At 46.7% G+C, this 27,965-nt stretch overlaps 1 long non-coding RNA gene across 1 annotated transcript; it reads left to right on the top strand.

Annotated features, from left to right (window-relative positions):
- The first annotated feature begins 915 nt into the window (after positions 1 to 915).
- Positions 916 to 24,984, top strand: LOC144806461 (uncharacterized). The gene is made up of 3 exons (XR_013605809.1): positions 916 to 1,044; positions 5,983 to 6,033; positions 24,934 to 24,984. It is a non-coding gene; the product is annotated as an uncharacterized LOC144806461 (long non-coding RNA).
- Positions 24,985 to 27,965: the final 2,981 nt, after the last annotated feature.

Raw genomic sequence — 27,965 nt, 5'->3', positions numbered from 1 at the left:
GTAATGTAGCTTAAAATGCGTTAGTGTCACACCGGATGTGTGACACTTGACAGGGCTGCACAAGGTCAAATGAACTTTTTCAAATAAAGCATTTTACCCGCTTTTCGGTCTCTGTTTCTCGAAGTTCAGTTTCTGTCTTTCTGCTCTGTGTTTATAATTATAAGTGCCAATTCACCCATACCTTTACGCCCCATTTCGGTGTCTCTACATTTTAGTGTGGGTTCCCTATGCCTTTCTACCGTTTTCTGCATTGAGTTGTAGTAGAGATTCTCATTGCACAAATGGTTGTAATTTGTGATATGTTTATGATTCCCTTGTCTTCATTGCCTTATTTTGCTCTCTAGAAAGTGTCACTCATACTCATTGAAATGTCACTCACAATGACACTGAAAATATTAAAATGTCACACATGGCAATCTGAAACCTTGGCAGCTATGGACACTGCTTCCCACAGTGCGGGTTAAAGCAGCCTTGGATTAACTGCGCATGCGCTGAGGACAGACACTGCATCCCGCCGCGGAGGGCGAGTTAAAAGGCCTTGAATTAACAACTGCGCATGCGCAGAGGACAGACTGAGTGCAGCGCAACCCTGGTTAAAGACGGCCGCAGGATGAACAACTGCGCATGCGCCGAGGACAGACACCATTAAGACAATCGGACTCCAGAAGTCGGTGCAAGAAAGATTCACAGCCCAGGCCCCGACAGCACGGAGCACAGGTGGGACGGGGTCCGAGCAGGGACAGAAAGAAGCACAAGAATGACGGTGTCCGCGCGGGGGCACAATGAATGAGATACCTCAGCTGCGTGCGCCGCAGCACGCGCGGAGACGTATTTCAGTGCAGAGCCCCTCAGTGCGGCTCCTCTACGTGGGGGGGGGGAGTGTCTCTCCTCTGCGCAGGCGCAGTGAGGCTGCGCGTCCTCTGTCAGGGCAGTTCACACTCTGCTCCGCGCAAGGTCCCAACTTTGTGATTCGGACTCAGGCCGCCCCCGGTGTGCCCCCCCTTCCAGGCCCTGCAGCCCCCACTGACCGATGCTGAAGCAGAGGTGAGGCGTCCTCAAAGCGCCCAACCATGTGTGTTTATTTTTTTTAAATAATATTTTTCTTGGATTTTATGGTTTTTTAATATATTTTTTTATTGTTATTTATGAACAACAAAAGAGAGACAATGACTTCGCCATAGTCAAACAATTCCATATGATCCCATTCCCCGTGTGCGTGTTAGTGGGATCCCAGGTGATGGCTGGTGTCTGATTCCTGGTGTTTGTGTTGGCCTCGCGCACTCCGGCCGTTCTGCCACATCCAGCCCGTGAGTGCCACAAAACAAGGATCGGCTGCACGGCGCATGAGCCTGGCTGCAGCAATCCCCGTTTCCAAGCTCCATTGGCGTGATATTTACCTTCTGCTATGTATGTCGTGCGCTTTACAAATGATTGAATGATTGATTAGGTGAATGATTAGGTGGGTCAGGAGAAGTAAAGAGAGATCAACAATGTGTACTGTCACTAAGAGGCATGGCAGTCCTAAAATAATCGGCGAGAGGGGAATTCCTCCTTTCGGAACTAGGGCCCTCACGCACCCAGCCAGCTAGGTGCCATGCTTCATCTTTTGGGCCTGCTCCTCGTTGGGTCGGCGCTGCAAGACCTGACGGGACCCCAAACCGGGGCTCTTTGGCAGAGATCTTTTGTTCTATGCCGTTTGGTGCAGTGGAGGTAAGGGACCCATAAAGTGTAGATGTGGGGTAATGGAAAGTGATTAAAACAGGTTGGGTAGTCCAAACAATGACTTTTATTCAGGTTGGCTCCCCACCTGGTTAAAAGGAAGAGTGGCGACTATCTGAAGTAATGGTTTGGGATATCTGCGCTCTACTCTTAAGGGGTCTACAGGTTTGATGCCTCATAGTCTGGAGGATCAGTGGCGATTCATCAGGACCTAGTGAAAAACTATCAGCACGAATGTTACATGCATATTGTGGTGTGTGTTATGTAGTTGGCTCCTCATATGCAATACATTATTTCACTCTTTTCGTTGAGTCCATTGTCTGTTTTGCCCAGACGTACGATTGTTTTTGCTTTGAAGCACGATAGTAATCAGTGCAACTTCCTTTTACGTGTTTTAGGACTGTCCATTTCATGTCTTGTGCCCCATGTCTTTTTTTTCTTCGTAATGTTGTACCATGGGTGCATTCTGGGCTTTGCATTTAATTCTTCATCTGTGTTGAGTGATCCTCTTTTTTACTGCCTGAGTTGTTTTACCTACATATGCAAGCAGGCATGGGCATATTACATAATATATTACGTTGGTACCATTGTAATTTGTGAATTCTTCATGTATGATACTTTTGTCTCTATTCAAATTGATCTCCTTCGATGGTACTCGAGCATGAGATGCAATTTCCACATTGATGGTGTCCTTTAATGTGAGGTAGTGCTAGCATGGTCTGTATGGAAACCTTTGGTCTTGTCACCTATGTATTGGCATGTACCAGTTCGATGTTTTAGCCAGCTGTCAGGGTCCTCTGTTGGTTGCTGTCTTAATTCACAGAGTTTACCTTGGGTTGGGAACAAAAGTCTGATCCGAGGGATGTAATGAGCCAGATCACTTTTGTTTGCCATGATGGTACTGTCTGCCACCTGGGATGTATCTGTGAACAAGTTACGGTTAGCTGCTGCACAGATGAGGAGAAGAGTTCCCCGTGGGTCAGTTCAGTGTCTCAGGAGAGTGTAGATAGAGGTATCCAACTGAGTTCAAAGGGGCATAGAACTGATGAGTGCCTCTGAGGTAGAGGGCCACTGTCCATGCTCTTTCACATAAGCATGTAATCAGATGTAGTATTGATATATAGGCAATCAACGTAGCATCAGTTTGGTACATTCATGATTGATTTAATGCCTTCGATCCATATTGAAATAGTCTTATTGAAGAACACCAAGTCGCTTATTCTTATTAACCGCATGCGTGCGTGCGGAATTCCGCTCGTACGCTGAGATATGCGAAACCGCATGTTACGTGACGAGCTGGGCTCGTCATCAGCGTAGCAGGAGGCTACCTCATGACGAGTCCAGCTCGTCATCAGCGTCGAAGGGGTTAAGAGATGCAATATCAATAAGCTGGTAATCACCATCGCATCCAGTCAGATAAAATCTTGAAAGGATTATTGCTTTTGATAAGTACTAGCGTGTAGTCTCATCAGGTATGCCAGGTGATTGCCTATATATCTATCCTACATCTGATTACGGAAATAACACCTTGGTGAGCTTCCCTGCACCTGCTTCTCTAATGATTGCTGCTCCTGTGTGGGCATAGGGTAGGCTTCAGTGAGCTCTTACCCCTTCTTCAGCCCTGGTGCCACTGTACCTGCTGCACTAACAATAGATGTGCCCATGTGCTGTGTAGTGTTCAACCTACAAGGATACAGAACACTAAAAAGGCCTTTGCTGCAACTGTCCAGCTCACCAGTGGCATGGACTGGACTGGTCCCGGCTGTTGGTCCTTGACTGAGCCCATATGAGGCTCTATGTGCTTCCCCTGAGGTCCTGGGAGGCTATAGAAGTGCACTCCTATTATGGAAGAAGACTTAAAGGACTAAAGTCAAAAGGTGAAATCTTTGACCAGCACGAACCTGGTTGGTGTATCCGACCTGACTTCCATTGTGGTCACCATCAATTTATGCCTAGGTCTTCCGCAACAATGGAGTATCATTGGCACCTTGTGATTCTTGGCACTATCGCTACTTGAAGCATTACATTTCATATCTCAGATTCCGCTTATTGGGTTTTGTCATTTTAGTGTTATTTTATTCATTACATTTTACATTATTTTTCTATTTCGTTTTTTTTTTTTATTGTTTTACATTTTGACTTTTACTGTTTTGGTTTCTGCATACATATTTTACATATTTTTCTATGTTAAGCCTGCCTTTTCCGTGCCTTAGGTACCAGGGGGTTGACTCCAGGTTACTTTTTAATGGCGTTGAGAATTCACTCTGACAGGGGTTGTGATTTTTCCTCTTTCACCACAAATAATAATTCAATTTCTTGCAGAAACTAGCAGAGTTTTTAGAAATAATCTGTAAATAGGCAGTTGATAACCTACCAGGGTTGAAGCACTTGGAATATGGGACGAGTATCGTGCGGGAACAGAACCTCTACAAAATTCAGTTTAGAGATAAACCAAGCTTCACGCTTGAACGTCACAACTTTTTAAAACAAATATATTGCAGCTCTTTGCATTTTGACAGCCCCAAGCAAATTTGAGCACAGAAGGGATGTATGTAGCAGAGACGAGTTTGTGTTTAACTGTTTATCTAAGAATTTGGAGGAGAGATTACTGAGCTGCAGGAACCCAACTCTCCCCGAGAGGTGAACATTCCTAAAAGCATAGAGCGCTACACGCTTCCATCTAGAACATTGACCTCTGAGGAGGGCGCATCACCAGTGAGTCTCATTCTTGAGACTGCTCTGGGTTGTTCTGTGAACTCCAGAGACTGAACAAAAAGGAATTGGGCTGAGAAAACTTATCATGGCAGTTGTTACAGGTGTGGGTTTAAGGCACACGTGGGAAGTAATGGGAAATGCCCGGATCAAGGACAATGTTGCAGTGTTGGGGCATTTTCAAGCAGTATGAGTGTATGCACTACTGTAAAAGTCTGCACAATTGATGTTAATGAGGAAGAATGTCCCCAGAGGGAATAACTTAGTTTTAGCAATTGATTCCATAGTTCGTTCCACCTTCATGCGACAGGTAATGTGTCCCTTGTGTATCATTCATGCTGGTGCGGTGCTGTTAAATGGAATGGCGGATTCAGGACTACCCATCAAGATTTGGTGTGATGTAGCCTTTGATAAAACTAGAGCTGTGAGAAACAGCTGGCCAGCTCCAGTATAAATCCCCACACCTTAGGTGAGCAGGATATCGATATATACTGGATTACTTTGTTAGTCTGCTGGAATGATTGGGTAAAAAGATTCACTCAAAAATGTATATCTATCAATGGAAGGTAAGGGATGGGATGGCAGAATCAGACTAAGTTGGTTTCGCTATGAGGCCGGTTCCTGATAATCCAGCGGTGTTGAGTGACATGCCTGTATCGAATGTAGATTTTGATGCCAATGACATTAAGAATACTTTACTACATTCTCCTGATGTTTCCCGAGTGGGTGCAGTGAATGGGTTGAGCATTGTATCAAACTTAAAGCTCAGGCAGTACCTCTCATTCATAGAGTGCGCTATGTTTTTCTGAGATTACGGAGTAAGCTTACAGAACTCTTACATGATTTATGATACCAATTCCTCTGAATGGTTTCATCGGTTTTTATTGTCCAGATTAGGTCTGGGGCATGCATCTTTTTAAGTTCACAGACCACAGCCCTTTGCTTTGAACCCTTAATGGTGTCAGTAAGGCCCCTGTAAGGTTGCTAGGGCTGTTTTTAAAATTACATATTTGGCATCAAATTAGTACACAGAGACAGAAACTACAGGGCTGGCTGCTTATCTAGAAAGCCATTTTTGGGTAGTTTGGTCACGAGGATTTGGATGTTCATGAATGTTTGTGGCAGCGGTGTTAGACACTGTCCATGATGCTGCTTGTGCTGACCCAGGAGTGGTGCCAGTTCACAAGGACTTCACAGATGGTCTCCCCTGGGACTGGTGCTTAAGTGCTGAGTTGTTTGGGTGTACTATAGTGGCGGCAGAGCTAACTGTGACTCTGGGTTTGGTTATGAGACCCGATTCTTTTGTTCTACTGGGGAAGCTGAGACCATGCTTGTTGAATATTCACCCAATGTGAGTGGTGAGGTCCACATTGCAGGTCTGCCTGAAGTTATGATGCTGCCGACAGTAGCGTGTCTGCTAAAAGCGATGGCGTGACTGGTGGAACTATAAAGCCAAATAAAAGAAAGTTATCTTCCGACACCACAGTCTTCGTGACTGAGACCAGTAATACTGAAGACTCCGAGACTCACAGCAGTAATTTCTCCTTTCAGAGCGTTATTGCTGCAGATGGAGTGAAGCCCAGAAGTAAGCACATTACTAAGGTACCAACAAAGTTTAATATTTTTCACTTGTATTAACTGTTTCACTTTTGCAGCATTTGAAAATGCATTTTCTAGTTTTGTTGCTTTTTGTTTCGTTTTTTCTTGTAGGCTGTTACCTTTTGTTTAAAGGGAATGATGTTGTAGTGTGTGACCTTAATGCTGCAGTTTGCATTTCATTACCATCATTTGTGGCGATCTGTGGTCCTGTTTCTCTGCTCTTCTTGTAGTAGCTCCTATCAGACTATGGACTGTTCCCATGAGGCACAGGGTCAGACTGATTTGCATATGGCCATGTCTGAACTGGGGTGGCAGAGTGGGCTAAAGAACGGTGATGCATTAAACCCAGATCTGTTGATTGGGTGTGAGTGTTTGATTGGTTCAGATGCTCCGTCCATCACCACCCCCTTTTGTACCGCTTTGTTCGCCATAAGTTGGCACGGTATGCTCAGACGTTGATTGAGTCCCTTGCTCACTTTGCCACTGGATTCAAGCAAGCCTGGCTGAAGACGGCTGGAATGCCAGAAACCGGTCCTAGGAAGCTTGATTCCGGTCCAGGGAAGGCATGGCTTGGCAGTTCGGGCTGGACTGTTCCCATGAGGCACAGGTTCAGACTGATTTGCATATGGCCATGTCTGAACTGGGGTGGCAGAGTGGGCTAAAGAACGGTGATGGATTAAACCCAGATCTGTTGACTGGGTGTGAGTGTTTGATTGGTTCAGATGCTCCATCCATCACCATCCCCTTTTGTACCGCAAGGTCAAAATCAGCCACTGGCTTTCATCAGTAGAAGGCCAATCCCCAGGGATCAGCGTTGAAGTGCCATTTAGATGGGTGCCTTTGCTGTGGTTTGGTCTTGAGAAGTTTAGGTCAAACATGCATGGCTCTCACTTCCAAATTAAAACCTTCCACAGGCCTCTCCGATGGTTAATACAAATGAAAGGTGAAAATCCCAAATGGCTAAAGTAGTCCATCTCCCTACAGGGAATAGACTTTGAAGTGAAACAGAGACCTGGGACTGCCAATGCAGATGGACTTTCCAGGTTGTCCCATTTAGACGATGTTAAATGTTACGTTATGTTAAAAATACTTATAAAGCGCGCACACACCACAAGGTTTCAGGGTGCTGCGGACAAGGGAATCCTGCCGCTAAGTGAATCATTCATAAGCCTGGCGAAAGAGCCAGGTCTTTAAGAGTTTGCAAAATTGAGGATATGATATCATCGATCTAATGTCCTGAGGGAGAGAATTCCGAAATTGAGTGGCCAGGACCGTAAATCTTAGTCCCCCCCAATTTCTAGCGTTTAAAGGACGGAGTAGCTAGGGGATTCAAAAGGGAAGACCTAAGATCCTGAATGCGGATATGTCTCTGTACCTGAGTAGATACAGAGACTGGGCAGTTGCCATGGGGCGCTTTAAAGAAGAGGCATTCCAACTTGAATGCACCGCGTTCGACTACCAGAAACCAATGTAACTTTTTCATAAGATGGGTGACATACTGCATTCTTGCCTGGCAATAGATTAATTTAGCAGCCTGGTTCGGCACTAGTTGCAGTTTTTTAGATTGATATGCCGGAATGCCAAAGTAAAGAGTTAGTGTAGTCAATGTGAGAGATGACTAAGGCAAAAGCAACTTAGGTAAGAGCTTCAGTAGTGAGAAATCTGCTGTTCTCCAATGATGGGGTATCTTTCATAGATTCACATGCTTGAATCATTCCCCGTCGTTGAAGTGGGATTCCCACGGGACATAGAAGAGCAATATAGCAATAACATACCGAAAGCACAGCTAAAAGAGCAATAGGAAGTATTGTAACATGGACGTTAATAGGAAAAAACATGTCACTTTAATAACTTGTCCAAGTCATTAGATATGGTACAAACTCCAGCCAATCAGGCAACAGCACCCTCTGGAACCTTCTCCTCAGAGGCTCAGGCTCTCAGATTTTCTACTGCACGTCGTGTGAAGGGAGTCTCCCTGAGCTCTGCTCAGTAACTCTACCTTTTCCCTTCAGAAACTCTTCAGAATATCTTAACTGCTTTGTCTACTACAAAAAGGTCACTCATCAGACACTGTGAGTCTTGTGGGAAATTCTGGCTTAATTCCGAAGACCCCCACAAAAAGTGTATCTACTTCCTCCACCCTGAACATCAGGTGAGAGATTGTAAAATCTGCAGGACTTTTCCTCAAAAGACTTTAAGAGACAGAGAGGGAGGTCAACTTCTGTGGTTACAGAAACTCAAGACTAAGTATATCAGATGTTGAGAGTGATTCCTCTCTCAGGACTGTCATCTCTAAGAAGAGGGCTTGTGAGACGGAGATGGTATCTGCTAAGGCTAAGCTGCTCAAGAAAGACCACACCTCTACTCATGAAGGCCAGACTTCTTCCTCAAAAAGGGCTCCTGTTCCTTCTAAGGGACTACTCATGCCCTCTACACCTCCGAGATCTAAGTCTCAGGCGTCTAAGTCTCTTCCTGAGACAAATTTGCCTAAAAAATGGGTTCCTCGTCGACGATGATTTCCGTCGCCACTGCTACAACGACAACTTCCACCTTCTCTTCTCCTCAACGTACAACGATTATGTTGTCGGCGTCCTCTCTGTCGACGTTTGTCATGGTGTCGGTGAAGCCTCGCTCGTCTGCCACCTCCCTCACTTCGTCATCGACAAAAAAGAGGTCTGTCTCCGGTCAGTCGTCGACGGATGCCTTCTCGCTGACGAGACGGTCGATGGCTCTCAAGGCTCCACCTGCTTCGTCGACGGTTGCCTCGTCGACATCACAGAAGCTTTTCCTTACGGAACTTCAACCCCTCTCTTCGTCGTCGACCGCTGAGTCGGTGGCGGCATCCTTAGTTCCACCTTCAGCTTTGATGTCTCTAGTCCCCTTGAAATCTTCAGCAACACTTTTGCCACCTTCAGGAACGTCGGATGTTTCCTTACTTCAACGTAGGAACTCTTCTTTGGATCTATTGCCGATTCAACCATCTCCAAATCTTTCTGTGGAGCTTTTTGACTATGGGGCTAATGAGGAGGTTTCGGAAGAGAATGACCGGTTCCGTGCTGCTTGTACTCCTTCTGAGCTTCTCATCAAATGACAAGATATTGATGATGACCAAGGATATGATTATTACCCTGAGCCTAATACTCAACCACCACTTGTGATCCAACTGTGCAGATGCCCATGTCTCTCATCTCTAATTTGCAACATGTGCTTGATGACTACTGCCGCCGATTTCCTCCCTGGGAGTCGGCCTCATCTGTCCCACAGATGCCTCTTCCTCTGCCTTCATCGATCATCAGGCCGCCACCTCCGGTGGCATCGATGTCTCATCTCCCTGAGGACACACACACAACTGACGATGACAGCGAAGAAGGGTAGTGGGTGATAGATCCCTCCTTACTGAGTGGGACAATTATTAAATTCAGACTGCGTCATCTACTGACAAAACTGAAGAGCCGACCTGGCACACATCACTTTGTGCCATTCCCATGAACACTGCTCTAGGGATGTCTTACACATATCTCGGGCAGTGAGTTAAAATTCACAGATTTATATATTGCGGCTCATCACCCGTGATGATTTCTAGATGCTGTCTATGGTCACGGGGTGATAACGTGATTTGCCCTGAATCACAGAATGTTGCACTGAAGCAGAGACTCAAACCCGTATCCCCAGTTCCCAAGTCAGGGGAGAGTGCCTGCGCACTCTGTGGCTGAGAACAATGCCTTTCCTGGGTGGAGGTGTTCACTTCTCCCCGTGGACAGGAAGAGCCATCCGTGGTGGGGAGCTTCAAAGGTCTTGCCCCCTTTGTAATGCGACCCCAGCCTCTCCTGTTCGAAGGAGCGGGCCTCCGTCGCGTCCTCACCCCCTTTTTGGCGGCAGGACAGGTGGGAAACCTTTGATAGAATAGGAGATGTGCCCCCCCTCTGTCAACTCCAGCCCTCGGGTGCTGGAGGCTAGGTCAAGTACACTTTTCAGTGCCCACCATCTTGAAGATGGTGGGTCATGTTCAGTTATGGCTAGGACTATGTCCTCCTCTCACACAAGGTGGGCATGTTAGAGGACCTAGACACCCAGGCAAAGGGCCCATTGGACACTACTTGTCACTTTCTTGTATCGCCCTTAAATCAAGTTTTCAGGTGGCATCCCCAGTCCCTGAACTTCAGTTCCTGACCACCTAGTTCCCCTAAGGCGCTGTTACCTACTTGTAAGGAGCCTCTGTCCGATTGCCCCAGACCCCCTTCATTTGTATTGGGTTTCCAACCTTGAACTTGCACCTGCACCCGGGCGCCCACGTGCCGCTGGTGGTGCACTGTTGGTTCTGAAGTGAACCTTGTCCAATACTGACCTTAACTTATTAAGAATGGCCTTGTAAGTAGATGTTGGCTATACGTTTGTTGAATATTTTCTTCACCCCATAGGTTAACATTGCAAAGTCTGAAAATTGCACTAATTGTCCACTTTTTATATTGACCAGAATTTCTATAGCAAAACTTATTTACTCAAGATGAAATTCTGTGGTTCCGCAAAATAAATCTAACCAAGTGTCATTTTATAAATTGGTCTCAGATTTATTCATTCATTGTGTGTCATGTATTTCCACTGTGTGTACAACAGTTTGTGTCATTTATTGCCACTGTGTGTACAACAAATGCTTAAAACTACCCTCGTATACGTCTAACTGCTCCCCCACACTACCACAAAAGAGCATTAGTATTATCTACTTTAGTCTCTGTAAAATCTCTGGGGATCCACTGGACTCTCTGCACACTATGGGCCAGATGAAGGTAATTTTATTTTACCACTTCTTAAATACCGAATCATACCGATTCGGTATTTAAGAAGTGGTAAAATAGAGGGGGGGGGATGTAGGTATTTCAGAATGGGTAAATACCGAATCGTTAAGAATCGGTATTTACCGATTCTGTAAATACCGATTCGGTAATGCCCATTGATTCCTATGTGCATTGAAGCCCATAGGAATCAATGGGCATTACCGAATCGGTATTTACAGATTCGGTAAATACCGATTCCAGCAAGGGTGCAGGGAGTGTCACTTTGACACCCTCTAGCACCCCAAATACAGGCATGTGTGCCATGTGGCACACACACATGCCCTAAGGGCATGTCTGTGTGTCACATGGAACAGGTGTGCATGCACAGATGTGCATGCACACCTGAATTCGGTATTTTACCACCCAATTGGATTGGGTGGTAAAATACCGAATTCTGAAGGCCTGTGGCACTGTAAACAGTGCTACTTACATCTGGGTTTTACCGAATCGGTAAAATTACCGATTCGGTATTTTACAGATTCAGTAAATTTACCGTTTTGGTAAATTTACAGATTCTGTGAAATAATGGCCCCTACATCTCGAAAACCAATTACCGGTCGGTAACGGCCGAAATCGGCCGTTACCGACCGGTAATTGGCGACCTACATCTGGCCCAAAACCTCTTTTTGGTATAGTATAGTGAGAGCCGACTCCCCACGCTCAAGTACTCACACACACTCAGACATAGACAGACAGACACACACACACTCTCTCTCTCTCTGACACACATTCTCACACATACCCACCCTACCTCACATCAGAAACATATATTTAACTTCTTAATGACACCTTCAACTAGGACCATTAGTAAATAGGTTCATGCAGAATTCAAAAGATCCTTCTTGTAAGGATATCTGTGCAGTCATCCCCATGACAGGAAAGAAGAAATGCAAATGAATGAATAAAATGCTTTAGGAAGCTAAGCCTTCTTAAATTAAGAAATGAATGAAAGATAAGCCAGGAATAGAGAGAAACAGAAAAAGAAATAAGAGAGAAAAAAAAGTGAAATAAAGATAATAAAAACAAGGGACCTAGAAAGTACGAAAGAAAGAAATGAGGCTCCCACATATTATATTCAGTGGTGCTTGTAATACGGCGGCCAGGATATCCGTCACGTTTGTGTTTGAGTAACCCGGCCAGCGAATTCTAAATCAGGCTCTTGACACTTTGCAATGTTGCTGCTGTTAACTGTGCACCATTACTTCCTCAGAAGTCACAGGCAAGAGACACCTGGTCGCCTGTAACAGGCTGTCTGAGGTTTTTTTCTCTTATTCAGGACCACCAGGGAATACCTGGCAGTGGTGATGAGAATTTGTTTTTAAATGAATCCCACTTCCTGGGAGTATATTAATCAGGGAGAAAGTTCCAGGGGTGTGAGGGTCATTAGTTATTGGTTTTTAAAAACAAACTCCAGCTTTGGAAGCTTGTTCTTGAAAATAACAAAAGTTGGTGAATGGCCCCCTGAAACCTCCCCAAGGGATCCAGAGAATTGTAGATCAACTTCCTATAGATGGTTGAGATTGTTTTTTCGGTCAGGGGATTATTTAGCAGCTGGTCCTCCAGTGGGGATGCATCCGGCAACTTCCCCCCTTCCCAGACGTGACCTTGCAGAGCGTGACCCACCTGCAAATGTCAGAACCTTTTTTAGTCACCTAATTCATACTTTTGTTGTAGGATCGTGAAGGGCACAAGCGCCTGTCCCCTCCACACATCGCCCGGCTGCTCTAAGCTAATCAATCCCCATTTTGTGAAGCCCTGAACTCCTCCCACTGCACTTAAGAGATCACCACCATACAGTGGAATAATTTCAGCCAGCTTACCTTCCCAGCCTAAACACTTGGTAGCCTCTCTCCACACCCTTACCAATGTTTGGGTTTGAGTAGATATGGTGCACTCATACTTTCTTCGATACAGCACCAGGGTGGGGTAACCTCTCCTGCCCATGGTCAATCTATCTACCCGGTAAGCTGGATCCTCACGGTCCACAAAAACCCAGTTGTTGACTGCCATCAGCTGCGTGGCCCAGTAGTACTTGTGAATGCTCCGGACCGCCAGTCTACCTTAATAAATTTCCCTGTGCACCTTACTCAGCATGAAGTGCCACCATCCCACAACAGGAGCCAAAGTTCTCGGTCTACCCATTGAAAGAAAATGTTTGGTGGGATCTTAAAGGACGTTTTTTTCACGATGTACAGGAGACCCTGGAGGGTGATCACTTTAAATAGGACCACCCGGCCCAGTAAGGAAAGCGGGAGTGCCCGCAAGTGTGGGGCAAAGCTGGTCTAATTTCGGAAGTATGTTCCTGCCTGTGGCTCTCTTGTAATAAACACTCCCAAATATTTAAAGCCATGTAGTGTCACCCGAACTGTGCACCTAGAGTGCAGCCGCAGGGTATCTGCCACCAGCAGGAATGTTAAGGACTTCTTCCAGTTGATCTTATATCCTGAATAATCTCTAAATATGTGAAAAATGTGTAGGATTCATTCACTCGAGAAGGCTGATTACGTGTCCTACAGCAAAACGTCAGCGTAGGGGGAGATTCTCTTATCCCACTCATGATCAACTGGAATACCCCTTATGAGAGGTCCTGGCGAACCCACGCACGTGAGAAGAACATAGGAGACAAGGAACATCCCTGTCGGACGGCAAAGACTCGGGAGACTGTTTTATTGGCGCGCATGCGCGCTAGAGGGGCCACATACAAGAGCTTGACAGCAGCGCCACTGGTTCAGCAAAGGATTCCCCTGTTGCATGCGGTACGCCATTAATGTGTCGGAGATATAAGCGCGTTCCCTGGTGTGGCATAAATCCCGATTGATCAGGATGAACCACTGTTGCAATTACTGTCCGCAGGCATATCGCCAGAGCATACGCAAGGACCTTAGTCTCAAAATTAAGCAGGGAGATAGGTCTATAAGACCCACACTCAGTTGCTGCATCATCGTTTTTTGGGATGAACACCACCTCAGACATTCTTTGGTCCTCTGGGAGACACCCTTATTTTCAGGCAGTCTAAAACCTCCTCTGGAGGCACTCCCTGCTTTTATCCATCATGCTTTTATATAATTCTATGGGGAGCTCATTAGGCCCCGTCGCGTGCCCTGTTTGCACGGTTACTATAGTTTTATTTATTTAGTCTACAGTCAGGTCTTGGTCTAGTGCGTCTCGGTCCTCATTCGTTAGCATTGGCAGGATCAGGTCTTTCAGGAAGTCTCTCCCAGTATTTCCGTCCCCTTGTTGTCAGTGTCCTCAAGGATCACTGGCTTGAATTCATCCTATAGCACGCAAGCTGATTCAACAGACCGCCTGTTCTCCTTAAAATAGAAGTCTGCTCCATCTCTCATACGAGCTTTGAACGTCTTGTCGGGCACAGAGGAGGGAGTCGAGGGGGGGCGGGCGTCGACAGAGTGCGAGGAGAGGTGAGGCGGGGGCAGCAGGCGGGCGGCGGCGCGGGGCTGGGAGAGTGAGGCGCAAGGAGGGGGGCTGGGAGAGTGAGGCGCAAGGAGGGGGGCTGGGAGAGTGAGGCGCAAGGACAGGGGCGGTGGGGGCTGGGAGAGTGAGGCGCAAGGAGGGGGGAGCGCGCGTCGAGGGTGCGATGCAAGGAATGTTAAGAGCGGGCGGGAGAGCAGCATCGACAGAGGGCACACAGGAAGGTTCTAGACGAACATTGACAGTAGGGAGGCAATCCCCTTATGTTATTCAACAAGAGGGGGACAGAAGGGCTTTTGGAAGGTCCAGCATACATGCCCAGGCCAACACTAGAGAAGAGGGGACGCAGTTCCTTAGGTGGGTCAAGAGAAGTAAATAGAGATCAACAATGTGTATTGTCACAAGGAGAAATGGCAGTCCTAAAATAATCGTCGGGAGGGGAATTCCTCCTTTCGGAACTAGGGCCCTCACACCCCCAGCCAGCTAGGTGCCATGCTCCATCATTTGGGCCTGCTCCTCGTTGGGTCGGCGCTGCAATACCTGATGGGCACCCAAAGAGGGGCTCTTTGGCAGAGATCTTTTGTTCTTTGCCGTTTGGTGCAGTGGAGGTAAGTGACCTATAATGTGTAGATGAGATGTAATGGTAAGTGATTCAAACAGGTTGGGTAGTCCAAAGACTGACTTTTATTCAGGTTGGCTCACCACCTGGTTAAAAGGAAGAGTGGCGACTATCTGAATTAATGGTTCGGGATAACTGCGCTCTACTCCTGAGGGGTCGACATGTTTGTTGCCTCATAGTCTGGAGGATCAGTGGCGATTCATCAGGACCTAGTGAAAAACGATCAGTTCGAATGTTACTGCATATTGTGCTGTGTGTTATGTAGTTGGCTCCTCATATGCAATGCATTATTTCGCTCTTCTCATTGAGTCCATAGTCGGTTGTGCCCAGACGTAGGATAGTTTTTGCTTCGAAGCACGATAGTAATCAGTGCAACATTCTTTTACATGTTTTAGGACTGTCCATTTTATGTCTTGTGTCCCATGTCTTTATTTCTTCGCAATGTCGTACCATGGGTGCATTCACGACTTTGCATTTAATTCTTGATCTGTGTTGAGTGATCCTCTTTTTTACTGCCTGAGCTGTTTTACCTACATATGCAACCAGTCATAGGCATATTACACAATATATTACGTTGGTACTATTGTAATTTGTGAATTCTTCATGTATGATACCTTTGCCTCTGTATTCAAATGTATCTCCTTCGATGGTACTCAAGCATGAGATGCAATGTCCACATTGGTGGTGTCCTTTAATGTGAGGTAGTGCTAGAATGGTCTGTATGAAACCTTTGGTCTCTTCAGCTGTGTATTAGCACGTACCAGTTTGTCTTCGATGTTTTTGCCAGCTGACAGCTGTCAGGGGCCTCTGTTGGTTGCTGTCTTAATTCACAGAGTTTACCATGGGTTGGGAACAAAAGTCTGATCCAAGGGGTGTAATGAGCCAGATCACTTTTGTTTGCCATGGTGGTACTGTCTGCCACCTGGGATGTATCTGTGAACAAGTTACGGTTAGCTGCTGCAGAGATGAGGAGAAGAGTTCCCCGTGGGTCAGTTCAGTGTCTCAGGAGTGTGTAGATAGAGATATCCAACTGAGTTCAAAGGGGCATAGAACCGATGATTGCCTCTGAAGTAGAGGGCCACTGTCCATGTTCTTTCACCTAAGCATGTAATCAGATGTAGTATTGATATATAGGCAATCAACGTAGCATCAGTTTGGTACATTCATGATTGATTTAATGCCTTAGATCCATATTGAAATAGTCTTATTGAGGAACACCAAGTCGCTTATTCTTATTAACCGCATGCGTGCGGCGGTTATTTTTACCCTGTGCGGCTTTTTTCTAAAAGCCGCGTTACATGACGAGCAGAGCTCATCATGAGCATGCGAGCGGCGCAACTCATGATGAGCTCAGCTCTTCATGAGCATGGAAGGGGTTAAGAGATGCAATATCAATAAGCTGGTAATCGCCATCGCATCCAGTCAGATAAAATCTTGAAAGGATTATTGCCTTTAATAAGTACTAGCGTGTAGTCTCGTCGGGTATGCCGGGTGATTGCCTATATATCTATCCTACATCTGATTACGGAAATAGCACCTTGGTGAGCTTCCCTGCACCTGCTTCACTAATGATTGCTGCTCCTGTGTGGGCATAGAGTAGGCTTCAGTGAGCTCTTACCCCTTCTTCAGCCCTGGTGCCACTGTGCCTGCTGCACTAACAATAGATGTGCCCATGTGCTGTGTAGTGTTCAACCTACAAGGATACAGAACACTAAAAAGGCCTTTGCTGCAACTGTCCAGCTGACCAGTGGCATGGACTGGACTGGTCCCGGCTGTTGGTCCTTGACTGAGCCCATATGAGGCTCTACGTGCTTCCCCTGAGGTCCTGGGAGGCTATAGAAGTGCACTCCTATTATGGAAGAAGACTTAAAGGACTAAAGTCAAAAGGTAAAATCTTTGACCAGCACGAACCTGGTTGGTGTATCCGACCTGACTTCCATCGTGGTCACCATCAATTTATGCCTAGGTCTTCCGTAACAATGGAGTATGATTGGCACCTTGTGATTCTTGGCACTATCGCTATTTGAAGCGTTACATTTCATATCTCAGATTCCGCTTATTGGGTTTTGTCATTTTAGTGTTATTTTGTTCATTACATTTTACATTATTTTTCTATTTCGTGTTTTTATTTTTATTGTTTTGCATTTTGACTTTTACTGTTTTGGTTTCTGCATACATATTTTACATATTGTCCTATGTTAAGCCTGCCTGTTCTGTGCCTTAGGTACCAGGGGGTTGACTCCAGGTTACTTTTAATGGCGTTGAGAATTCACTATGACAGGGGTTGTGATTTTATCTCTTTCACCACAAATAATAATTCAATTTCTTGCAGAAACTAGCAGAGTTTTTAGAAATTATCTGCAAATCGGCAGTTGATAACCTACCAGGGTTGAAGCACTTGGAATATGGGACGAGTATCATGTGGGAACAGAACCTCTACAAAATTCAGTTTAGAGATAAACCAAGCTTCACGCTTGAACGTCACAACTTTTTAAAACAAATATATTGCAGCTCTTTGCATTTTGACAGCCCCAAGCAAATTTGAGAACAGATTGGATGTATGTAGCAGAGACGAGTTTGTGTTTAACTGTTTATTTAAGAATTTGCAGGAGAGATTACTGAGCTGCAGGAACCCAACTCTCCCCGAGAGGTGAACATTCCTAAAAGCATACAGCGCTACACGCTTCCATCTAGAACATTGACCTCTGAGGAGGGCGCATCACCAGTGAGTCGCATTCTTGGGACTGCTCTGGGTTGTTCTGTGAACTCCAGAAACCAAACAAAAAGGAATTGGGCTGATAAAGCTCATCATGGCAGTTGTTACGAATGAATGAAATGAAATGAAATGTCAACTTATAAAGTGCGGTTGCTGCCCTGGGGCGTCCAAGCGCTAGCGACCAGCTGTAAAATTGCTTAAAAGGCAGAAAAAAAGAGTTAGAAAGGAGCATTAAACAGAAAAGTCTTCAGCTGTTTCCGAAAGGTGGAAAGGTTTGTATTGGACCTGAGTTGAAACGGGAGTGAATTCCACAGCTTGGCGGCGTTGTAAATAAACATCCTGCCGCCAGCTCTTGCCTTTTTTATTCTGGGGACTATAGCCTTACATGCCTGGCTAGAACGAAGGATTCTGCTAGGATGAAACTGTGTTGCTAGGTCCCGAGTAATGGCCGGTCCCGTGTCCCAAAAAGCTTGGTGGAATATACACATCGCCTTAAAGGCGATTCTTTGTCGCACTGGAAGCCAGTGCAGGCTGTGCAGACCAGGTTTGGCTGACAGCCTGCGCGGCAGCTGGAGCACGGTGCGAGCTGCACAATTTTGCACAATCTTGAGCTTGCGCAGTGTATATTCCGGAAGGCCAAGATAGAGGACGTTGTTAGAATCCAAGCAGGACTGAATCAAACCCTGAATGGCTACCTGCTTTGCCTCCACCGGCAGAAGAGGAAGAACTTTCTTCAGCATCCTTAGGAGGCCGAAGCAAGTAGCCGCACGTTTTGTGGCCTGAGTGTTAAAAGAAAGGGTCTTGTCTAGCCAAACCCCAAGGCTTTTTATATTGTCCTTGGGTATTGGGGGGGTACCAAGACATGAGGGCCACAAGGGGTTGACAGAAGTAAGGTTAGTTGGACCCAGGAGCATCAGCTCCGTTTTGTCCCCATTCAGCTTAAGGAGAGAGGAAGTCCCTTTACCTCCTCTAAGCATTTTGCCAACCACCTGGGGATGGCAAGCACTGCTCCTGCGCCAAGGAGACCACTAGCTGAGTGTCGTCCGCATAGGAGATAATCTTGATGCCAAACGGACGAACAACCTCAGCCAGTGGTCTCATGTAGGTGTTAAAAAGCGCAGGGCTTAAAGAGGAACCCTGCGGGACTCCACACTTCAGTGGCCTGCTTGAGGATACGGAGTCCCCATCAAAAATTTGGAAAGAACTATCACTCAAAAAGGATTTGAACCATAGCCATGCTCCGACAACTATTCCGACACTCGACAGGCGTCCCAGCAACATGTCATGGCTGACCGTGTCGAATGCCGCGCTTAGATCAAGGAGGATCACTGCCACTGACCCCCCCTGATCCAAGATCTTTCTGGTTGCCTCAGTGACTGCCAGCAGGGCGGTCTCTGTCCCATGTCTGGGTCTAAAGCCCGTCTGGGTAGCATCTAAAAGTTGGTTGTTCTCAAGGAAATGCACCAGATGGACGTTGATGTGCCTCTCGAGAACTTTGCTTACCCAAGGGAGCAGAGAGATAGGACGATAACTACTGAAGTCACCGGGGTCCAGATTAAGTTTTTTTAGCAGAGCACGCACCATGGCCCGCTTCCAGGCAGGCGGCACGATACAGGAAGTAATGGAGGCATTTAGAAGGTTCAAGATGGTCGGCAAAATAACCTGAGGTGCCAGCATCATGATTTCTGGGGGTACTGGATCACATGGAGATCCGGATTTTACTTTGCTGGCTATGGAAGCTAAAGATTCAGGGTCTAGTGGCGGAAAGTGATCTAGCGTAATAAGAGATTGGGATGGCATATCCTCCCAGATTGTCTGGTCCTGGGCTATGGGCCGTGGTGCTATAGAGGGGAAAAAATAATAGATTTGAGTGACTTTCTGAGAAAAGAAATCTGCCAAGTTATTGCAGTGGGCTGTGGATTTGTCCAAGTACATGATAGGGGAGGGAAGTTTGGTCAACTTCTTCACTATTTGGAAGATCTCCTTGGGCTTGGACTTAGCTTGTATAATTTAGGGGTAGAGTGGCATCGATGGACTGTGCAATCCAGTCTTTAAATTCCTGGTTGGCTACACATGGCTCCTCATTGTAGGAGGGCTGGCCCATCTCAAGTCTACTGGTCCATAATTCGACTGGTAGTTTGGCCCAGCTTCTAGCCCTCCTTACGATAGATCTAGAAGGTACTGCCTTGGGTATAGTCCAGGTGCGAGGCACCAATAGATGGTCGGTCCAAGGGAGGGGAATTGGCAGTCCCACCGCGATCTCTGTGCAATTACTAAACACAGGGTCCAGCAAGTGGCCTTTAATATGGGTGGGAGCCTTTACTCGTTGGACTAGCTGTAATGCCGCTAGATCATCTATAAGTGACATAGCAGTATGGTCTAGGGCGACATCAAAATGAAAATTAAGGTCCCCTAGCAAAGTAAAGTTAGAGGCGATTCTGGCTCGTTCTGCTAGGACGGTCGGAAGGTGGCTGTGGAACTGTTTAGAGGGTCCCGGGGGCGATATACAACAGTACCGGAAAAGCAGTTGTTAGGGGAAAATTCCAGACTGAACGCTAGACTCTCGCAGTCTGGAATTTATTCAGGGATGACTCAACAGTGATATTGTTCTTTATATATAATGGCTAGGCCTCCTCCTCTCCCCTCGGGGCGATCCCGCCACGTAATTTGAAAACCCAGGGGAAGGGCTGTCGCTATATCGGGGTCAGAGTCCGTCGTAAGCCATGTCTCTGTGAGAAAGACTGCATCTGGCATACGTTCTTCCAACAGAAGGGCGAGTTCTATCTTGTGTTTCGGAAGGGATCTACAGTTCAACAATAGCATGCAATAGTCCTGCTTCGCTTCCTGAGGCTGCATCGGTTTAAGGATCTCTTTAGACCTTGAACAAAACGCTGGTAGCTCTGGGGCATAAAAAGGGTTCGAACAGCAACCAGGTCCTAAAGGCCTCATACTGTGAAGGGATTCCGCGCTATAATACCTGGGTTTTGATGGCTGCGATGAAGGGGGTTGGCCCTAAGCCCGGTCCAGGTGCGGATGGGCGCAGGCGGGCTTGCCTTTGGCGCGCCGCTGGCGTGCCCGCTGTGCCCGCCCGCTGCGCGGTCGGGGAAGCATCATTCTTTTATCCTCAGTGGAGGAGGGCGTGAAGCGTCCTACTGCTGGACCGCTACCCTATTCCTCCCACCAAGATGGTGTCCCCCCTCCTAGCCTTCTGGCGTCAGCACCTAAATCGGCTGTACCGGTCAAGGAACGTCTGCGAGGGGCCTCGGTACGACGTAATTCTCCCACCGAGGGGTCAGGGATGAGTGCTGATAAAAATGAGCGAATAAAATATTTATAATGTTTTAAAAATATTTTCAGCAAATCAATTTATTAAATGCCCGTGGGCAACAGGGATAGCATAAAGAGCCCCCGGCTTCCGCCTCAGGGGAGAAAAAAAGCAATTCTAAGCCAACACGACAAGACGGCCCTTAAGTAACCTGGGCGGGCGGGAAGCGTCCTACTGCTGGACCGCTACCCTATTCCTCCCACCAAGATGGCGTCCCCCCTCCTAGCCTTCCGGCGTCAGCACCTGAATCGGCTGTACCGGTCAAGGAACGGCTGCGAGGGGCCTCTGTACGATGTAATTCTCCCACCGAGGGGTCAGGGATGAGTGCTGATAAAAATGAGCGATTAAAATATTTATAATGTTTTACAAATATTTTCAGCAAATCAATGTATTAAATGCCCGTGGGCAACACGGATAGCATAAAGAGCCCCCGGCTTCTGCCTCAGGGGAGAAAAAAAGCAATTCTAAGCCAACACGACAAGACGGCCCTTAAGTAACCTGGGCAGGCGGGAAGTGTCCTACTGCTGCATCGCTACCCTATTCCTCCCACCAAGATGGCGTCCCCCCTCCTAGCCTTCCGGCGTCAGCACCTGAATCGGCCGTACCGGTCAAGGAACGGCTGCGAGGGGCCTGGGTACGACGTAATTCTCCCACCGAGGGGTCAGGGATGAGTGTTGATAAAAATGAGCGATTAAAATATTTATAATGTTTTAAAAATATTTTCAGCAAATCAATTTATTAAATGCCCGTGGGCAACAGGGATAGCATAAAGAGCCCCCGGCTTCCGCCTCAGGGGAGAAAAAAAGCAATTCTAAGCCAACACGACAAGACGGCCCTTAAGTAACCTGGGCGGGCGGGAAGCGTCCTACTGCTGGACCGCTACCCTATTCCTCCCACCGAGATGGCGTCCCCCCTCCTAGCCTTCCGGCGTCAGCACCTGAATCGGCTGTACCGGTCAAGTAACGGCTGCGAGGGGCCTCGGTACGACGTAATTCTCCCACGAGGGGTCAGGGATGAGTGCTGATAAAAATGAGCGAGTAAAATATAATGTTTTAAAAATATTTTCAGCAAATCAATTTATTAAATGCCAGTGGGCAACAGGGATAGCATAAGGAGCCCCCGGCTTCTGCCTCAGGGGAGGAAAAAAAGCATTTTTAAGCCAGCACGACAAGACGGCCCATAAGTAACCTGGGCGGGCGGGAAGCGTCCTACTGCTGGACCGCTACCCTATTCCTCCCACCAAGATGGCGTCCCCCCTCCTAGCCTTCCGGCGTCAGCACCTGAATCGGCTGTACCGGTCAAGGAACGGCTGCGAGGGGCCTCGGTACAACGTAATTCTCCCACCGAGGGGTCAGGGATGAGTGTTGATAAAAATGAGCGATTAAAATATTTATAATGTTTTAAAAATATTTTCAGCTAATCAATTTATTAAATGCCCAACAGGGATAGTATAAAGAGCCCCCGGCTTCCGCCTCAGGGGAGAAAAAAGCAATTCAGTTACAGGTGTGGGTTTAAGGCACACGTGGGAAGCAATGGGAAATGCCCGGATCAAGGAACTGTGTTGCAGTGTTGGGGCATTTTCAAGCAGTATGAGTGTATGCACTACTGTAAAAGTCTGAATCGGCTGTACCGGTCAAGGAACGTCTGCGAGGGGCCTCTGTACGATGTAATTCTCCCACCGAGGGGTCAGGGATGAGTGCTTATAAAAATGAGCGATTAAAATATTTATAATGTTTTACAAATATTTTCAGCAAATCAATGTATTAAATGCCCGTGGGCAACAGGGATAGCATAAAGAGCACCCGGCTTCTGCCTCAGGGGAGAAAAAAAGCAATTCTAAGCCAACACGACAAGACGGCCCTTAAGTAACCTGGGCAGGCGGGAAGTGTCCTACTGCTGCATCGCTACCCTATACCTCCCACCAAGATGGCGTCCCCCCTCCTAGCCTTCCGGTGTCAGCACCTGAATCGGCCGTACCGGTCAAGGAACGGCTGCGAGGGGCCTGGGTACGACGTAATTCTCCCACCGAGGGGTCAGGGATGAGTGTTGATAAAAATGAGCGATTAAAATATTTATAATGTTTTAAAAATATTTTCAGCAAATCAATTTATTAAATGCCCGTGGGCAACAGGGATAGCATAAAGAGCCCCCGGCTTCCGCCTCAGGGGAGAAAAAAAGCAATTCTAAGCCAACACGACAAGACGGCCCTTAAGTAACCTGGGCGGGCGGGAAGTGTCCTACTGCTGCATCGCTACCCTATACCTCCCACCAAGATGGCGTCCCCCCTCCTAGCCTTCCGGTGTCAGCACCTGAATCGGCCGTACCGGTCAAGGAACGGCTGCGAGGGGCCTGGGTACGACGTAATTCTCCCACCGAGGGGTCAGGGATGAGTGTTGATAAAAATGAGTGATTAAAATATTTATAATGTTTTAAAAATATTTTCAGCTAATCAATTTATTAAATGCCCAACAGGGATAGTATAAAGAGCCCCCGGCTTCCGCCTCAGGGGAGAAAAAAGCAATTCAGTTACAGGTGTGGGTTTAAGGCACACGTGGGAAGCAATGGGAAATGCCCGGATCAAGGACAGTGTTGCAGTGTTGGGGCATTTTCAAGCAGTATGAGTGTATGCACTACTGTAAAAGTCTGCACAATTGATGTTAATGAGGAAGAATGTCCCCAGAGGGAATAACTTCATTTTAGCCATTGATTCCATAGTTCGTTCCACCTTCATGCGACAGGTAATGTGTCCCTTGTTTATCATTCATGCTGGTGCGGTGCTGTTAAATGGAATGGCGGATTCAGGACTACCCATCAAGATTTTGTGTGATGTAGCCTTTGATAAAACTAGAGCCGTGAGAAACAGCTGGCCAGCTCCAGTATAAATCCCCACACCTTAGGTGAGCAGGATATCGATATATACTGGATTACTTTGTTAGTCTGCTGGAATGATTGGGTAAAAAGATTCACTCAAAAATTTATGTATCTATCAATGGAAGGTAAGGGATGGAATGGCAGAATCAGACTAAGTTGGTTTCGCTATGAGGCCGGTTCCTGATAATCCAGCGGTGTTGAGTGACATGCCTGTATCGAATGTAGATTTTGATGCCAATGACATTAAGAATACTTTACTACATTCTCCTGATGTTTCCCGAGTGGGTGCAGTGAATGGGTTGAGCATTGTATCAAACTTAAAGCTCAGGCAGTACCGCTCATTCATAGAGTGCGCTATGTTTTTCTGAGGTTACGGAGTAAGCTTACTGAACTCTTACATGATTTATGATACCAATTCCTCTGAATGGTTTCATCAGTTTTTATTGTCCAGAAGAGGTCTGGGGGCATGCATCTTTTAAAGTTCACCGACCACAGCCCTTTGGTTTGAACCCTTAATGGTGTCAGTAAGGCCCCTGTAAGGTTGCTAGGGCTGTTTTTAAAATTACATATTTGGCATCAAATTAGTACACAGAGACAGAAACTACAGGGCTGGCTGCTTATCTAGAAAGCCATTTTTGGGTAGTTTGGTCACGAGGATTTGGATGTTCATGAATGTTTGTGGCAGCGGTGTTAGACACTGTCCATGATGCTGCTTGTGCTGACCCAGGAGTGGTGCCAGTTCACAAGGACTTCACAGATGGTCTCCCCTGGGACTGGTGCTTAAGCACTGAGGTGTTTGGGTGTGCTCAAGTGGCGGCAGAGCTAGCTGTGGCTCTGGGTATGGATATGAGACCCGATTCTTTAGTTCTACTGGGGAAGCTGAGACCATGCTTGTTGAATATTCACCCAATGTGAGTGGTGAGGTCCACATTGCAGGTCTGCCTGAAGTTATGATGCTGCCGACAGCAGCGTGTCTGCTAAAAGCGATGGCGTGACTGGTGGAACTATAAAGCCAAATAAAAGAAAGTTATCTTCCGACACCACAGTCTTCGTGACTGAGACCAGTAATACTGAAGACTCCGAGACTCACAGCAGTAATTTCTCCTTTCAGAGCGTTATTGCTGCAGATGGAGTGAAGCCCAGAAGTAAGCACATTACTAAGGTACCAACAAAGTTTAATATTTTTCACTTGTATTAACTGTTTCACTTTTGCAGCATTTGGAAATGCATTTTCTAGTTTTGTTGCTTTTTGTTTCGTTTTTTCTTGTAGGCTGTTACCTTTTGTTTAAAGGGAATGATGTTGTAGTGTGTGACCTTAATGCTGCAGTTTGCATTTCATTACCATCATTTGTGGCGATCTGTGGTCCTGTTTCTCTGCTCTTCTTGTAGTAGCTCCTATCAGACTATGGACTGTTCCCATGAGGCACAGGGTCAGACTGATTTGCATATGGCCATGTCTGAACTGGGGTGGCAGAGTGGGCTAAAGAACGGTGATGCATTAAACCCAGATCTGTTGATTGGGTGTGAGTGTTTGATTGGTTCAGATGCTCCGTCCATCACCACCCCCTTTTGTACCGCTTTGTTCGCCATAAGTTGGCACGGTATGCTCAGACGTTGATTGAGTCCCTTGCTCACTTTGCCACTGGATTCAAGCAAGCCTGGCTGAAGACGGCTGGAATGCCAGAAACCGGTCCTAGGAAGCTTGATTCCGGTCCAGGGAAGGCATGGCTTGGCAGTTCGGGTTGGACTGTTCCCATGAGGCACAGGTTCAGACTGATTTGCATATGGCCATGTCTGAACTGGGGTGGCAAAGTGGGCTAAAGAACGGTGATGGATTAAACCCAGATCTGTTGACTGGGTGTGAGTGTTTGATTGGTTCAGATGCTCCATCCATCACCATCCCCTTTTGTACCGCAAGGTCAAAATCAGCCACTGGCTTTCATCAGTAGAAGGCCAATCCCCAGGGATCAGCGTTGAAGTGCCATTTAGATGGGTGCCTTTGCTGTGGTTTGGTCCCTTGAGAAGTTTAGGTCAAACCTGCATGGCTCTCACTTCCAAATTAAAACCTTCCACAGGCCTCTCCGATGGTTAATACAAATGAAAGGTGAAAATCCCAAATGGCTAAAGTAGTCCATCTCCCTACAGGGAATAGACTTTGAAGTGAAACAGAGACCTGAGACTGCCAATGCAGATGGACTTTCCAGGTTGTCCCATTTAGACGATGTTAAATGTTACGTTATGTTAAAAATACTTATAAAGCGCGCACACACCACAAGGTTTCAGGGTGCTGCGGACAAGGGAATCCTGCCGCTAAGTGAATCATTCATAAGCCTGGCGAAAGAGCCAGGTCTTTAAGAGTTTGCAAAATTGAGGATATGATATCATCGATCTAATGTCCTGAGGGAGAGAATTCCGAAATTGAGTGGCCAGGACCGTAAATCTTAGTCCCCCCCAATTTCTAGCGTTTAAAGGACGGAGTAGCTAGGGGATTCAAAAGGGAAGACCTAAGATCCTGAATGCGGATATGTCTCTGTACCTGAGTAGATACAGAGACTGGGCAGTTGCCATGGGGCGCTTTAAAGAAGAGGCATTCCAACTTGAATGCACCGCGTTCGACTACCAGAAACCAATGTAACTTTTTCATAAGATGGGTGACATACTGCATTCTTGCCTGGCAATAGATTAATTTAGCAGCCTGGTTCGGCACTAGTTGCAGTTTTTTAGATTGATATGCCGGAATGCCAAAGTAAAGAGTTAGTGTAGTCAATGTGAGAGATGACTAAGGCAAAAGCAACTTAGGTAAGAGCTTCAGTAGTGAGAAATCTGCTGTTCTCCAATGATGGGGAATCTTTCATAGATTCACATGCTTGAATCATTCCCCGTCATTGAAGTGGGATTCCCACGGGACATAGAAGAGCAATATAGCAATAACATACCGAAAGCACAGCTAAAAGAGCAATAGGAAGTATTGTAAAATGGACGTTAATAGGAAAAAACATGTCACTTTAATAACTTGTCCAAGTCATTAGATATGGTACAAACTCCAGCCAATCAGGCAACAGCACCCTCTGGAACCTTCTCCTCAGAGGCTCAGGCTCTCAGATTTTCTACTGCACGTCGTGTGAAGGGAGTCTCCCTGAGCTCTGCTCACTAACTCTACCTTTTCCCTTCAGAAACTCTTCAGAATATCTTAACTGCTTTGTCTACTACAAAATGGTCACTCATCAGACACTGTGAGTCTTGTGGGAAATTCTGGCTTCATTCCGAAGACCCCCACAAAAAGTGTATCTACTTCCTCCACCCTGAACATCAGGTGAGAGATTGTAAAATCTGCAGGACTTTTCCTCAAAAGACTTTAAGAGACAGAGAGGGAGGTCAACTTCTGTGGTTACAGAAACTCAAGACTAAGTATATCAGATGTTGAGAGTGATTCCTCTCTCAGGACTGTCATCTCTAAGAAGAGGGCTTGTGAGACGGAGATGGTATCTGCTAAGGCTAAGCTGCTCAAGAAAGACCACACCTCTACTCATGAAGGCCAGACTTCTTCCTCAAAAAGGGCTCCTGTTCCTTCTAAGGGACTACTCATGCCCTCTACACCTCCGAGATCTAAGTCTCAGGCGTCTAAGTCTCTTCCTGAGACAAATTTGCCTAAAAAATGGGTTCCTCGACGACGATGATTTCCGTCGCCACTGCTACAACGACAACTTCCACCTTCTCTTCTCCTCAACGTACAACGATTATGTTGTCGGCGTCCTCTCTGTCGACGTTTGTCATGGTGTCGGTGAAGCCTCGCTCGTCTGCCACCTCCCTCACTTCGTCATCGACAAAAAAGAGGTCTGTCTCCGGTCAGTCGTCGACGGATGCCTTCTCGCCGACGAGACGGTCGATGGCTCTCAAGGCTCCACCTGCTTCGTCGACGGTTGCCTCGTCGACAGCACAGAAGCTTTTCCTTACGGAACTTCAACCCCTCTCTTCGTCGTCAACCGCTGAGTCGGTGGCGGCATCCTTAGTTCCACCTTCAGCTTTGATGTCTCTAGTCCCCTTGAAATCTTCAGCAACACTTTTGCCACCTTCAGGAACGTCGGATGTTTCCTTACTTCAACGTAGGAACTCTTCTTTGGATCTATTGCCGATTCAACCATC

Source organism: Lissotriton helveticus (assembly GCF_964261635.1).
Source record: "Lissotriton helveticus chromosome 1_1 unlocalized genomic scaffold, aLisHel1.1 SUPER_1_unloc_77, whole genome shotgun sequence".
Taxonomy (NCBI): Eukaryota; Metazoa; Chordata; class Amphibia; order Caudata; family Salamandridae; genus Lissotriton; species Lissotriton helveticus.
Note: the sequence above shows the minus strand (reverse complement) of the source record. Positions and strands in the feature narration are given on the sequence as shown.